Genomic DNA, 12,725 nt, shown 5'->3' with positions numbered 1-12,725 from the left:
TTGAGACGCTCCAAAGAAAACCCTCATCTGATCTTTTTCATGGCCTCCCAGGCATATTTCCTGAGGGTTTTGGAAGCTCTCCCTCTGGGAAATGCAAATGCCACATTTACAGATTCACAGAATGTTAGCTCTGAAAGGGATCTTAATGTTTTCTAGTGTTTTCCATAGAAATCTATATATATACTGCATACCAAAAGGGATTGGGAGGTTTGCATCTGTAAGTGGCAGACTCAGGGGCTCCAGCTGTCCTAAAGGCCAAGGGGTTCAATACCTCTCCATGCTAGTGTGGCTAGACAGGGGCAAGCAGATGACTGTCAGCTTGCCCGTAAGCTGTTCCGGCCACATTTATGTTAGCTGGCACACTTGTTTGGAATAATACCTTAGAGATTGTTTAGTCCAGCCCTGCAGTTCGTGTGCTTTCCAGAACTTCAGTTTTAGAAAAGAGGGAACCAAGGCCCAGAGAGGTGGCATGGCTTACCCAAGGGCACACAGTGAATTGGAGTTTCTCCTCATAGCTCCATTTAGAGATGGCTCCTCTTCCGCAACTTAAGGTCCTTTCACAATGCTCTTATCCAATTTAGGGAGAAGGGAGCTTACGGTGGGAAGCCGGGGAGAGATGGGTGTAGGGAGCAGTAGTAAAGTTCAAGGAAAGCTACATGCAGAAACACAGGATGTGAGACAGAGCATTCCTTTGAGTTTCAGGGAGCGTATCCTGGATGCTTTTAGTGCTGAAGCAAGCGAATTATGATGATCTCCCAAAATAACTTTGCTTTAGAGCTAAAGATATCCAGCCAGGCTCAAGGTTGCACAAGCCTTTTCCCCACAGCTCTTCGCTAATTGAATTAAACCCTTCTTGGCAATAGGGGAGTCTCCCAAAAACTGAACAGAAGGATTGATTTTGCACATGTAATGACTTGGCTTTCCAGTTGCTTCAGGCTGCCTGCCTCAGCTCAAATTCCTCCTTTAGCTACTGTATGCTTTCATCTTCCTGTAGTCGTTAGTGATACCTGATCCCATTACACTCTGGGGGCCTTCCAGGCATACTCTGTTAACTAATACTCATGATTGCTGCTAATTCATAGAGGGAAGAGCTCTGTACCGGCTGGTACATCTTCATGGTGTTCTTATCCACTTTTCAATTTCAGATGCAATGCCAAGGGAACTGAAGGTACTTCCATTAGAAAAGGGAATACTGCATTTTGTTTTCCAGAATCATGTATGTGCTAGAATCAAAGCCAGCAAGAGAGGACAAGAAAAGTCACAGAATTATAGTCTGTCTTCGAGTCATTCACCTCCCATCACTGTGGACTTCTACTCACTTTCAAAGCTCATTGTGTTTTGCTCTGCCCAGAGCCCACACATAGCATTCTTCCAAGCTCTGAACCTTTTGCCCATTCCTTCATGGTAATCTGTCTCTCGTGGCCTATGTTCTTTTCATTAAACTCATATCTAAAAATTATATTTCTAAATGCTAAGGCATCTCCTTCCTAAATTAAATATTTCATAGCTCTAAGTTCCTTTGGAGAATTAGAATTTGCCTCAAAGGAGTGACTCCCAGACTGAGAATTTCAGGGAACTTGATGAACCTGTAGTCGGAAATATTTGGGGTAGGCATTTATTTTAAGTTTTCTTTATTTCACATCAGCCACTCAGGTTAGTGTGAAGGACAAATGTTCCCTGCCATATCAGTAAACAAAGGATGTTGCAGCCGTCAAGCCATCACATTACAGCCCCCCTGACTGTGAGCCCTGCAGGAACTCGGGATGGAGACAAACAGGCTGCCCACTGCCAAGCCCTGAGCCACTGCAGTCACCCCCAACTGTGCACCCTGAGGTGATTCAGGATGGAGAAAAGCAGAACACTGACCCCAGACAGCTGAGGTGCATATCAAAGGAATGATTTCATTGAGCCCAGACCCTTGCATCTTCCTATACATAGAAAAGCACTACATTCCTTAACTTGAGATATCTGGTTTTCTTTAATTAACAGTAATCTTTTGATGTTCCCACTACCTGGTCTTTGTTACAAAAGCTCCTATACATCCTGGCATCCCCCCTTGCCTCTTCAGAGCAGTCCAGAGAGATCTGAGAGTCCTGTCTCCCAGGTTTAAGTCGAATGTCTGTCGAATAAAACATAACTCTCAACTTTTAGGTTGTGCTTTTTTTTTTTCTTCCAGTCAACACTAGCTAACATTGCCTAGGAGGTGAATAGAAATATTTTACAGCGTTTATGGTTCTGTGCAAGATGGTAATCTGCAAGAAACTAAATCAGGAGCGACCTTATCCTGGAAAGCAGAACTGGTCATGCAGGCCCTCAGTAAGAAACCAGAACGTATGGATAATAACTAGTAAGAGAGACTAACTCAATTATTTGTTCAGGTCCAATTCTTCTGTGGCTGTATGAACACAGCATTTATTAAAAATTGTCCATTTCACTTCCAGGAATAAACAGAAGCATGATTCGTAAGGGAGGAAAAGGCCTGTAAGGTATGAAATCATCACCAGGCCAAAGAGGTGGCTACAGTTTGTCAGAATCACTGCTGTCAATAAATAGTGAAACTTTCAGAATTTCGTTGCCCTCTGAATAAAACCAGAAAGAATGAACACATGACAAGTAGATTTACCTTTGGCAGAAACAATCCAGAGATGGTTTGTAGGTGTGTGACTATTAGAGATTCAGGAAACCTCTAAATTTTATATAGCTGACCTACATAAATCATCAAGACAAGGAATATTAGCAAAGAAAGCTGTAGCCTCCTAAACTGTGTTTTGCATGGAGCACACATATAGCAGTGTTCCACTGGAGTTGGCAGTACGGGTTTCACAGAATTGATTGTTAAATATTCAGGTAAATTCTGTTGGTCCCTTGAAATCAGCCACAGTGGGAATGTTTATACCATAGAAATTGGCAGTTGCTATAGACCATGGATTTTTGTTTGCTAGTTTTGTTTAGTTTTCAGAGAGTTGGTTTACCAGTCCACCACTGTCCAGCACTGCTAGAAGCAAAGAGAGCCTATCTGTCAGGAAAATGTACATTCCTATCTCTCAGAGAGGCATGTGTTGTATGGACCTGGGAGAACTCACCAGACATTTCCCAGAACCCCTGGATGGAGTATTCCTCCAAGTCTCCTTCCTTCAGGTCTATGCTCAACTAAGCAACCTTCTGCTTATTTATTTGGTACCAGTAGATGAATTGGTGTCAGATGGTATTCCTTCAAGTCCTGGGGCTTCTAAGGAACTGTTCTGGAGGACGTCTGGGGAAAGAGGAGAAGATCACACCAGGCTGAGCAGCCCTTTCCTCTGTCTTCAACAGGAGCAGCTTCATTTTCTCTGTTTTACATATTGGTCACACACACACACACACACACACACACAACCCAAAACAAAACAGTTGCTTGGAGAAAGCATAACACCGCTAAAAAAAACTTTCAAAAATAGTAGGCCAGAGATTTTGTTTGCCAGAAAAGCACATCCCTTATTAAAGTTAACAGTTTATTTTTCTGGGTATAATTCGGCCACTTGTGAGTTTAGTTAACTTCAATCAGCTTCCTATTAACTGATAAAGTTGCGATGCACCGACTGAAAATTCAAATATCTTGACTTCCCATGTTGAAGACTAGACTCATCAGTGAGGAACTGCCCTTCTGAGATTTCGATCAGGGTGGTCAGTACACTTTCCTCTCTGATAGCTCTCTCTTACATGGAGCAACTGGGAAACTTTCTCTTTGCTACAAGGAAACTGGAAAATGTAGTCCGTCAGGTGAGCTGAGCTCAAGTCATGGGATGTTTCTGTCTATTAAAATGGTTCTTCTTCTAATTAGAAAAGTGACCTGATGTCCCTTAAAATTTTTAGAAAATTAGAAAAGCAAAAAGAAGAAAATGAAAATCACTTTATCCACCACCCAAAGACAGTCACTATTACTTCTGGCGTATAGTCTAGCCATTTATAGAAACACACATGTTCATCCACATACATATGACTTTTTTTTCCTTCCACATGACTTTTTTTTTTAAGAGGAGGTTCTAAAGTTTGAGTTTGCAATGTAATGACATTTGACTGGTTCTCATCACAGTTTCTGTATCTGTAATACCTGGGTACAGGTTGATCTCTACACGAAAGGCCTTTTCTCTATATAAAATTCTAAGTAAAAGGTAATGTAAAAGCTTCAAATTAAAAAAAAATCAATTAGTTATTTTACTAGATACTACATGCCTACAGTGTAATCTAAAAGCATAATATGGTGTTCAATAAACGTAAGTCTCTCTGCCACAGTCTACCAGTTCTCCCCAGAGGCAACCACTGTTATCAGTTCCTTGTTTGTTTTTCAGAGACACTCTGAGCCTATGCAAGCATATGTGTAAAGTGTAACAGCTAATTTAAAGAGAAGATGTTTGGTTTATATATGGAATTAGAGCTCAAACATTTTCCTTCTATTAAAATATTCTTAAAAAGTCTTTCGTTGTTGTTTTGTTTTTATGCATTATTTTCCTTATGGCTAGAGAAAGCTTCTCATCTATGGTCATTACTATTGTCATAATCATCAGCAAACATGAATTAAGTCCCAGTGTATGCAGGTTACTGTAAGAATACCTTCATTTAGAGAATGAACTATCCTGACTTTGGGGGTGAAGGTTGGGGGTTGGTAAGATGATAATTGCATAATAATGAGACTTCCTCCAATTCAGAAGTAAGAAACATATCTACATTTTCTGTCTGGAAAGTTCAAAAGAAAAAAACCCCAGCATAATCACATTTAGAATTGAGTAGGTTATGTGTGTTTAAGAAGTAGACAGAGTAGTTCCCATTACTTATGGATAATCAACATGGAGGTGGTATTAGTTTTCTATTGCTGCTGTAACAAATTACCATAATCACAGTGGCTTAGAATAACACACATTAATTATATTACAGTTCTATAGATTAGAAGTCCAATAGAGGTCTTACTGGGCTAAAATTAAAACTTTGACAGGCGTGCATTCCTTTCTAGTGTCTGGGGAGATTCCCTTTCCTTTCCTTTTTCAGCTTCTGGAGGCCACTACGTTTCTTGGCTTATGGCCTCCTCTCTCCACCTTCAAAGCCAGCAATGTTGCACCTGTCTGATCTGTCCTCTATAGTCACATCTTCCTCTGACCACAGCCAGGAAAGACTTTCTGCTTTTAAGGTCTCATGTGATTAGATTGGGCCCAGATAATTCAGAATAATCCAGATAATCCAGAATAATCTTCCTATCTTAAGGTCCTTGATTTAATAAAATCTGAAAAGTCTCTTTGCCATGTAGAGTAATATATTCATAGGTTCTGGGGATTAGGATGTGGGTATCTTTGGGGAGGGGGCATGATTCTGCCTTCTACAGGGATCAAGAGAAATGAATTTCCAGAAAAATAAAGCATTCCTTCTATGCTGTTCTGTGTTGTGGAAGATTCTTGGAAAAATCCCCAAATGGAGCCTGAAATGGCTGGCTCTAGCCAAGTAGCAATTTTTCATTTCTTATAGAACAATATACTAGCATATCGTGACCATTGTTCATAAGCAATGCAGGCCAGAGCCACTGAGTCTTTCCCTGTTTGATATTTTCATGTCTTTTTGAGCAATATCCACTAATCCTTTGGTTAAAATCCCTCTTATTTATGAATCCTGTTTTCTTACTTTTTTGACATGCATTTGTTTCTAAATAGTTAAGGCATAAGCCTGTCACTTTGAATTTTAAACAATGCAAAAGGAAGTAGTAAAAGTATTTTTACCAGTGTCCCAGAATTAAAGCTCATTAAGTCTCAGTTTCTCAGGGAGGAATCACAGGTCTAGAGTCCTTTGGCAAATCAAAGATTCCCACCTAGAAGGAAGACTGAAAGCACTACAGATAATACCTAGATATTTTGGGGGACACTGTATATATGACCAGCTGTCTGAGGAAGAAAAAAATCAAACTTGGTTTACTGATGGGTCTGTAAACATGCTGGCACCATACAAAAGTAGACGGTTGCAGCATTACAGCTCACACAGGGGTGACCCTGAAGGACAACAGTGAAGGAAAATCCTTCCAATGGGCAGAATTTTGATCAATAGGTATGGATCTACGCTGCTTCTTGGGCAGTTGCCAATTGTTGGGCTGGTGAGTTAGGGACTTGAAAGAAATGGGATTGAGAGATTGGTGACAAGGAAGTTTGCAAAGGAGGTTATGTGGATGGACCTCTCTGAATGGGCACAAACCGTGAAAATATTTGTGCTCCACATGGAAGCCCACCTAAGGGCATCTACTGCAGGGAAGCTTAATTGCCAGATGGACGAAATGATGCTCTCTGAGGTGTCAGTCACTTTCCCCAGCCACCGCAGTGTTTGCTCAGTGGACCCCTGAGCAAAGTGGCTGCAGTGCTTGGGATAGAGGCTATGCATGGGCTCAGCAACGTGGCTCATGCTTACTAAGGCTGACTTAGCTGACGCTACTTCTGAGTGCCTAACCTGCAAACAGTGAAGACCAACATTAAGTCCCAATCGGTGACTTCTCCAATGCATGGCACCAGTAGCCAGCAGCTGGCACCCCTTCAGGCAGTTTCATAGTGGAGTGTCTCGGTGGGATGCCTCCCCATGAATAGCTTTCCCCAGCATCCTAGATGATGGAGTTCTAGTAAGTTCCAAAGGACAGATTTCCAGCAAGTTCTGCCAGCACAGTACCACAGAGACTTTACCATCATCTCTGTGAGTCACTTCTGTGCTCTCTCCAAGATCTGGATCTTGAACCTGGGGACTGATACAGATAGAGAACAAAAAATTTGATTATTGTCCTGGAATTTCCATCTCATTGTGATGAGAGGAATCAAAGTCCGGTCTAGCCCTAAGAGTATAAAGGTATGCCCAAATTTCACATATCTAAAAATAGGAAATAATGTTTCTTCAGTAATTCATAAAAAATTATTTCTTATTTTGAAGCTGAAGATAATTCTGCATGACTTCTCTTTGTAGTTAAAAAAAAAAATCCAAATCTTTCATATTTGCATTAACCCTTGTTTTAAAAGGTGTTGTCCACAAAGTCGATTGTGATAGAAGAGAGTGATGTATAAATGAGACTTCCCAATGGTCGCCTTTGGTTTCAGGCTAATGCAGTCTATTGGTGCCCATGTTCCGTGGCTACTTTAAAGCCAGGAAAACAATAATTAACCTTTGTAGGGACCTTATGATTTACAACCTGCTTTTACATATACTATACCTTTTTTTAAAAAATTTATTTTTGGCTGCACTGGGTCTTCATTGCTGCATGCGGGCTTTCTCTAGTTGCGGCGAGCAGGGCTTACTCTTTGTTGCAGTGCACAAACTTCTCATTGCGGTGGCTTCTCTTGTTGCGGAGCATGAGTTCTAGGCACGTGGGCTCAGTAGTTGTGGTGCACGGGCTTAGTTGCTCTGCTGCATGTGGGATCTCACCCGACCAGGGCTCGAACCCATGTCCCCTGCATTGGCAGGCGGATTCTTAACCACTGCACCACCAGGGAAGCCTACATATACTATAACTTCTAATCTGCTCAACAACTTTCAAAATTAGTTATGATAACTTAAATAATGTAATCTTTTTGTTAAAATCTCATATCTGTTTGTTTGTTTGTTTTGTTTTGTTTTGTGGAACGCGGGCCTCTCACTGTTGTGGCCTCTTCCGTTGTGGAGCACAGGCTCCGGACGTGCAGGCTCAATGGCCATGGCTCATGGGCCTAGCCGCTCCGCGGCATGTGGGATCTTCCCGGACCGGGGCACGAACCTGTGTCCCCTGCATCGGCAGGCAGACTCTCAACCACTGCACCACCAGGGAAGCCCAAAATATCATATTTTTATTGCAGAAAGTTTAATAACCATTGAGAAATAAAAAGAATAATTTTTAAATGATCTATAATTCCATTATCAAGTGATAACTGTTGTTAAAACTTTAATGTTCCAGTCTTGTTTTTATACATATAAAGACATATGTTTTTATAAAAATGGAATCATGTTGCAGGTAATCTGCTAACTTACAAAACAATGTATCATGAATATGTTTATGTGTCATTAAGTGTATTCCTCTTAAACCATGATCTTAATCCTTTTGTAATTGGACCTCTTTAAGAATCTAATGAAAGCTATACTCCCTAAGCCCCAAAAGAAGCAACTATGCAATTACACAATTAAAATTTATCAGTTAATAAATAGAGGAGGATCCAGGATTTATGGGATTTGAAGTTTATATGATTTTGAAGACCCTATTTTATTTTTTTGTTTTCAACTTTATTTTTTCTTATGTTGCATGCTTACTTTTAAAACATTTAAACAATGCAAAATTTATAAAATGGCAGTGCCTATCCCAACCTGGCCCCAAGTAATTCTTGTAAGTAGAATGGTATTTTCCCTTCTAGAACCCTATTTATGAAACTATAAATGCATAATAATTTCTGTAGTATTGATTTTTAAAAAATACAAATTTCTTCGTACAATCCATACAGTTCAACAACTTGCTTTTCTCATTTAACAATATATCAGACACTGAAGAATTTCTTAAATATGAGAAAGTGAATTTAATTTTGACTCCCCATTTCTAAATTTCAATCTAATTAATGATTAGCTGGTATGAAACTATTTCTTTAATGTTTTCAAATCAGTTAATTATTAGTCGTTTGGAAATGCTAAACAGTTTTATTACATAGAAATAAAGAGTACTTTTAGTGTTTGTGATTTCTGTTAAAAATTTATTATTTTGGTTATTAAGAACAAAACAAAACAAAACACTTGTCTAGATTGTAGGATTGAGAAACTGACATGAAAATGATGGGAAATTCCCTCCTTCTCACACTGTGGGGAGCCCTCTAAAAGGAAAAACACAAAATTATATATAAATGTATTTATTTAGAATGAGAAATTACAATATCTTGCTGGAGGCTTGGAGATTCAGGTGTTTTTTATTTTATTTTATTTTTTTTTTGCAGTACGCGGGCCTCTTACTGTTGTGGCCTCTGCCGTTTCGGAGCACAGGCTCGGGACGCACAGGCTCAGCGGCCATGGCTCACGGGCCCAGCCGCTCCGCGGCATGTGGGATCTTCCCGGACCGGGGCACGAACCTGTGTCCCCTGCATCGGCAGGCAGACCCTCAACCACTGCGCCACCAGGGAAGCCCCGGAAGCCCCCTCAGGTGTTTTTTAAATGAGATCTGTTTAGGAATTTACCAGAAGTGCTACGTAGATATCCTTCTTGATTGCAACTTGGCTTCCCCTTCATGCCTAGAAAATTCTTTAACTCTCAGCAATTCAGCACTCACAGGCGCCTGCACAAGTGGGGGGCTATGAGAGCTCTCTTCACTGCTCACTCCATTAGCCCCAAGGTAAATCCACAGCTGTTCATGAATGAAACCTTTTGGGTCCCAGGTTCAAAACTCCTTCTCTACAACATCATTTTTTTTTTTTTTTTTTTTGCGGTACGCGGGCCTCTCACTGCTGTGGCCTCTGCCGTTTCGGAGCACAGGCTCCGGACGCGCAGGCCCAGCGGCCATGGCTCACGGGCCCAGCCGCTCGGCGGCACGTGGGATCCTCCCGGACCGGGGCACGAACCCGCATCCCCTGCATCGGCAGGTGGACCCTCAACCACTGCGCCACCAGGGAAGCCCTACCACATCATTTTTAATGGCTTCCTAGTCATCTACTGCATGGATGTACAATAATATGTTTATCCAGGAGCCTTCTCTTGAACACTTAAGATGGTTTATAATACCACTCTGGGATAATCATTCTTTTAGCTAAATCTCTGCCACTTCCCTGGTTATTTCCTTAGGATAAATTTCATTAAGTGGATCAAAGGGTATGTCAAATTTTCAAATGTTAGATTTGGCAGGAATATTTAAGTTCATTTCACAAATGAAGAAAGTGAGAGTATACTGGTTTACAGATAATGGATCGTTAAACTCAGTTTTTCTGACCCTGAATCATATATCATTTGATCTACCACCTGACCACTGGAAACCATTTGCCACTGTAAAAGGGTTTTGCCCCCAGAACCACACCATTGTGTGAAATGCTGGGGGTTGCTTCCCAGCCTTGTCATGTTTGTTTAGGTTCAGCTCAGGTTGTTCTTGCTGCACTTCTGCTCTGTTTTTTTATGGGAAACCTTTTAGTTTGACACATAACAGCTGTTAGGTATTTTGTTGAGCATTATCATTTGTTTAACTCCTCAGAAGATTTCGGAGGATTGTGTCCGGCACATAGGAGGTGCTCAATAAATTGATGATTGTTACAGCTCCAGAATATTGGATATGTATCAGAAATTTCATGATTGAGCTTGTGCCTCTAACATTTATAGTTCCAGATGGAAATGACTGTAGACTTTGAGAGGACCACTATTATTCTAAACCTTATGGCTATAAAGTTTCGTGATAAAGTTTGTGGCATTTTGTATATTTCTCTAATAAAGGTATGGAGGTAAGGAAATCACCAAAAGAGGAGAAAGAGATAGTTGGGCTACAACGCTCACCTTTCTCTCCCAGTCTAGTCCAAAGTTAAAATAATCTAACATTTATTGAATACTTACAAGGTATGGGCTAGACTGATTTGAAGAATCCCAGTTAAATGAATATCATTGTATGGTCAGACTCTGGTCTACATCATACAATTATTTACAATGATTTTTATGTATCATAAGAGGGTGTGCTGACAAAGCTGAGGGAACAACAGGGATTGGTTCTGCATTTTACTTAGTTGTGTAGGTTAATCTACTGGGTCTGTGTCCGGACCATTGAACCACACTAACAATGCTTATTGAACCACACTAACAATGGTTTGTTAAAGTTGAATGCAAATTGTGCAAAAACACACATTCACATTTTTATCTATATTTCTACATTGCAGGTTAATTCATTTAGGAAGATGCTCTTTGAATAAAGTTTCATGTATATTACCTACATTTAATTTCTGTAAATTGTTAAATATTTAGATAATTAGGTGTTCTCAGATAGTGCTTTTCAGCCTGGGTGGTTTGGGGTGGTAGTTGTTTTAAAATTATTTAAAATACTGTATCCTGCCTTTTGGTGCTCACAGTCAAGGAAACTGTGGCATTTACAAAATGGCAGTCTCTTGTTTATTGGAGTAAAGACATCTGCCAAGGGCAAACTGCAGAAAGCACACGTGCTGCACCTCAGGTTACCTTTTGAATGACCTTCACACCTGCTTAATTTCTTTTAAACTTGATAAGAAAACAAAACTAAAACCTCACAGCTCTCAATTTATTTCCCTAACTGGTTGTAATAATTTTACATTCCTTAACAGCTACTATAAACAGCAGCAAACATGATCCATGCTCTTGAAAAAAAGTAAATGGCAGTATTCATTAAGAATATATTTATAGTGCGTTTACATGCAGTCAAAACAGAAGGGGGTGTATCAGTATTTTACCTTTCTGACACATTACTTTGGCTCAGATAAAACATTCCGTCTCTGCCTTCAGTAGCCCGTTTAGCATTACCATTTTTGTGACTATATGTACGCACATTACAAAAAAAGCAAGAAATAAATTAGCATGCTATTTTGTTCGCTGCAGCACTAGGTATCTGATTTACTGAGGCAGGGCCACAAAGCGGAATTTCGTTGTGTTCTGGGAGCCCAGCTGTGATAGCTGCTTGTCTTCACCTTCTTATTATGGACTCTCCTTGAGGTGAGGAAAAGGCTTTTTACCGCGGTCCCCAGGGTCCAGTGCCACCCCGGTACCACGTGGGTCGGAGGTACCGGGGTGGCATGGTGCTGGTCCTGTGCTGCTGAAAGCCTCCTAAGCGGGGGGGCGTGGGCTCCGGCTTAGTTCTGGGAAAAGGTGTTGTCTCTAACTGGGAGCTTACAGGAAGGTGACCTGCGGGACATAGGCAGCCGCCCAAAGAACCATTTGGTTGGGTAGGCTGACAGCTGTAGGGGACCACAGCCGTCATCGCGCACAAGCCCTTCTCCAGACTCTGGGCCCGGCCTTCCCACCCCCAAACAACGGCGCGTGCGCCCCGCCCTCCCCCCTGCGCGCGCTCCCTCCTTCTCCACGCGCACTCCCCAACCCCGCTCCTGCCCGCGCGCGCCCCGCCCTCCCCGCGGCGCGCGCCCCGCCCTCCCCGCGGCGCGCGCCCCGCCCTCCCCGCGGCGCGCGCCCCGCCCTCCCCCGCGGCGCGCGCCCGGCCCGGCCCGCGCGCACGCGTGCCCCGCCCCCCCTTCCCGCCCGGCGCGCGCGAGCCGGCTGGCCGAGGAGTGCGGTGGGCGGGGCGCCGCGCTGACGTTGCCCGGGATGCGGGCAGGGTCCGCCGCCGCCTCCTCTTCTGCCACCGGGGTTTGTATGAAAACACCCGGCGGCGGGCGGTGAGGCATCCGCCGGGCCCCCGGAGAGCATCGGCCCGCGCTGCCGACGCTGAGCCGGGTGCTGCACCTTTACCCAGTCCCTGCCAGCGCCCCATCCTGAGCCGGTGAGCGCCCTGCCGCCGTCAGCGCGACCGGGCCGGCAGCCCCTCGGCTGCGGTTAGCCCGCCCGCCCGCCACCCCTCCTATCTTCTCATCCGCGGCATCCTGGGGGCTGGGGAGGCCGGGGAGGAGCGACCCCGGGCCCGCCCCGGTCTGCGTCCTGCGATCCCTCCGCCCCTTACCTGTCAGGTTGTGTAACCCGTGTCTTTCGGGGGGTGGACCGGGTCTTGAGGGGAACCCCTGATGGGTGGGGCCTTTGGCCGGTTTCTGGAAAACGCCCCGCCCCCACCCATGGAGGCTCGG

At 43.2% G+C, this 12,725-nt stretch overlaps 1 protein-coding gene across 3 annotated transcripts in view; it reads left to right on the top strand.

Annotated features, from left to right (window-relative positions):
• The first annotated feature begins 12,294 nt into the window (after positions 1–12,294).
• The window catches only part of AGTPBP1 (ATP/GTP binding carboxypeptidase 1), a 169,423-nt gene continuing 168,992 nt past the window's right edge, over positions 12,295–12,725 (top strand). For all 3 annotated transcript variants that reach the window (XM_060014981.1, XM_060014980.1, XM_060014982.1), the window contains exon 1: positions 12,295–12,427. The gene's annotated coding sequence lies outside the window, so the exon portion shown is untranslated. The remainder of the gene's footprint in view (positions 12,428–12,725) is intronic.

This window comes from Delphinus delphis, chromosome 6 (genome assembly GCF_949987515.2).
Source record: "Delphinus delphis chromosome 6, mDelDel1.2, whole genome shotgun sequence".
Classification (NCBI taxonomy): domain Eukaryota; kingdom Metazoa; phylum Chordata; class Mammalia; order Artiodactyla; family Delphinidae; genus Delphinus; species Delphinus delphis.
Note: the sequence above shows the minus strand (reverse complement) of the source record. Positions and strands in the feature narration are given on the sequence as shown.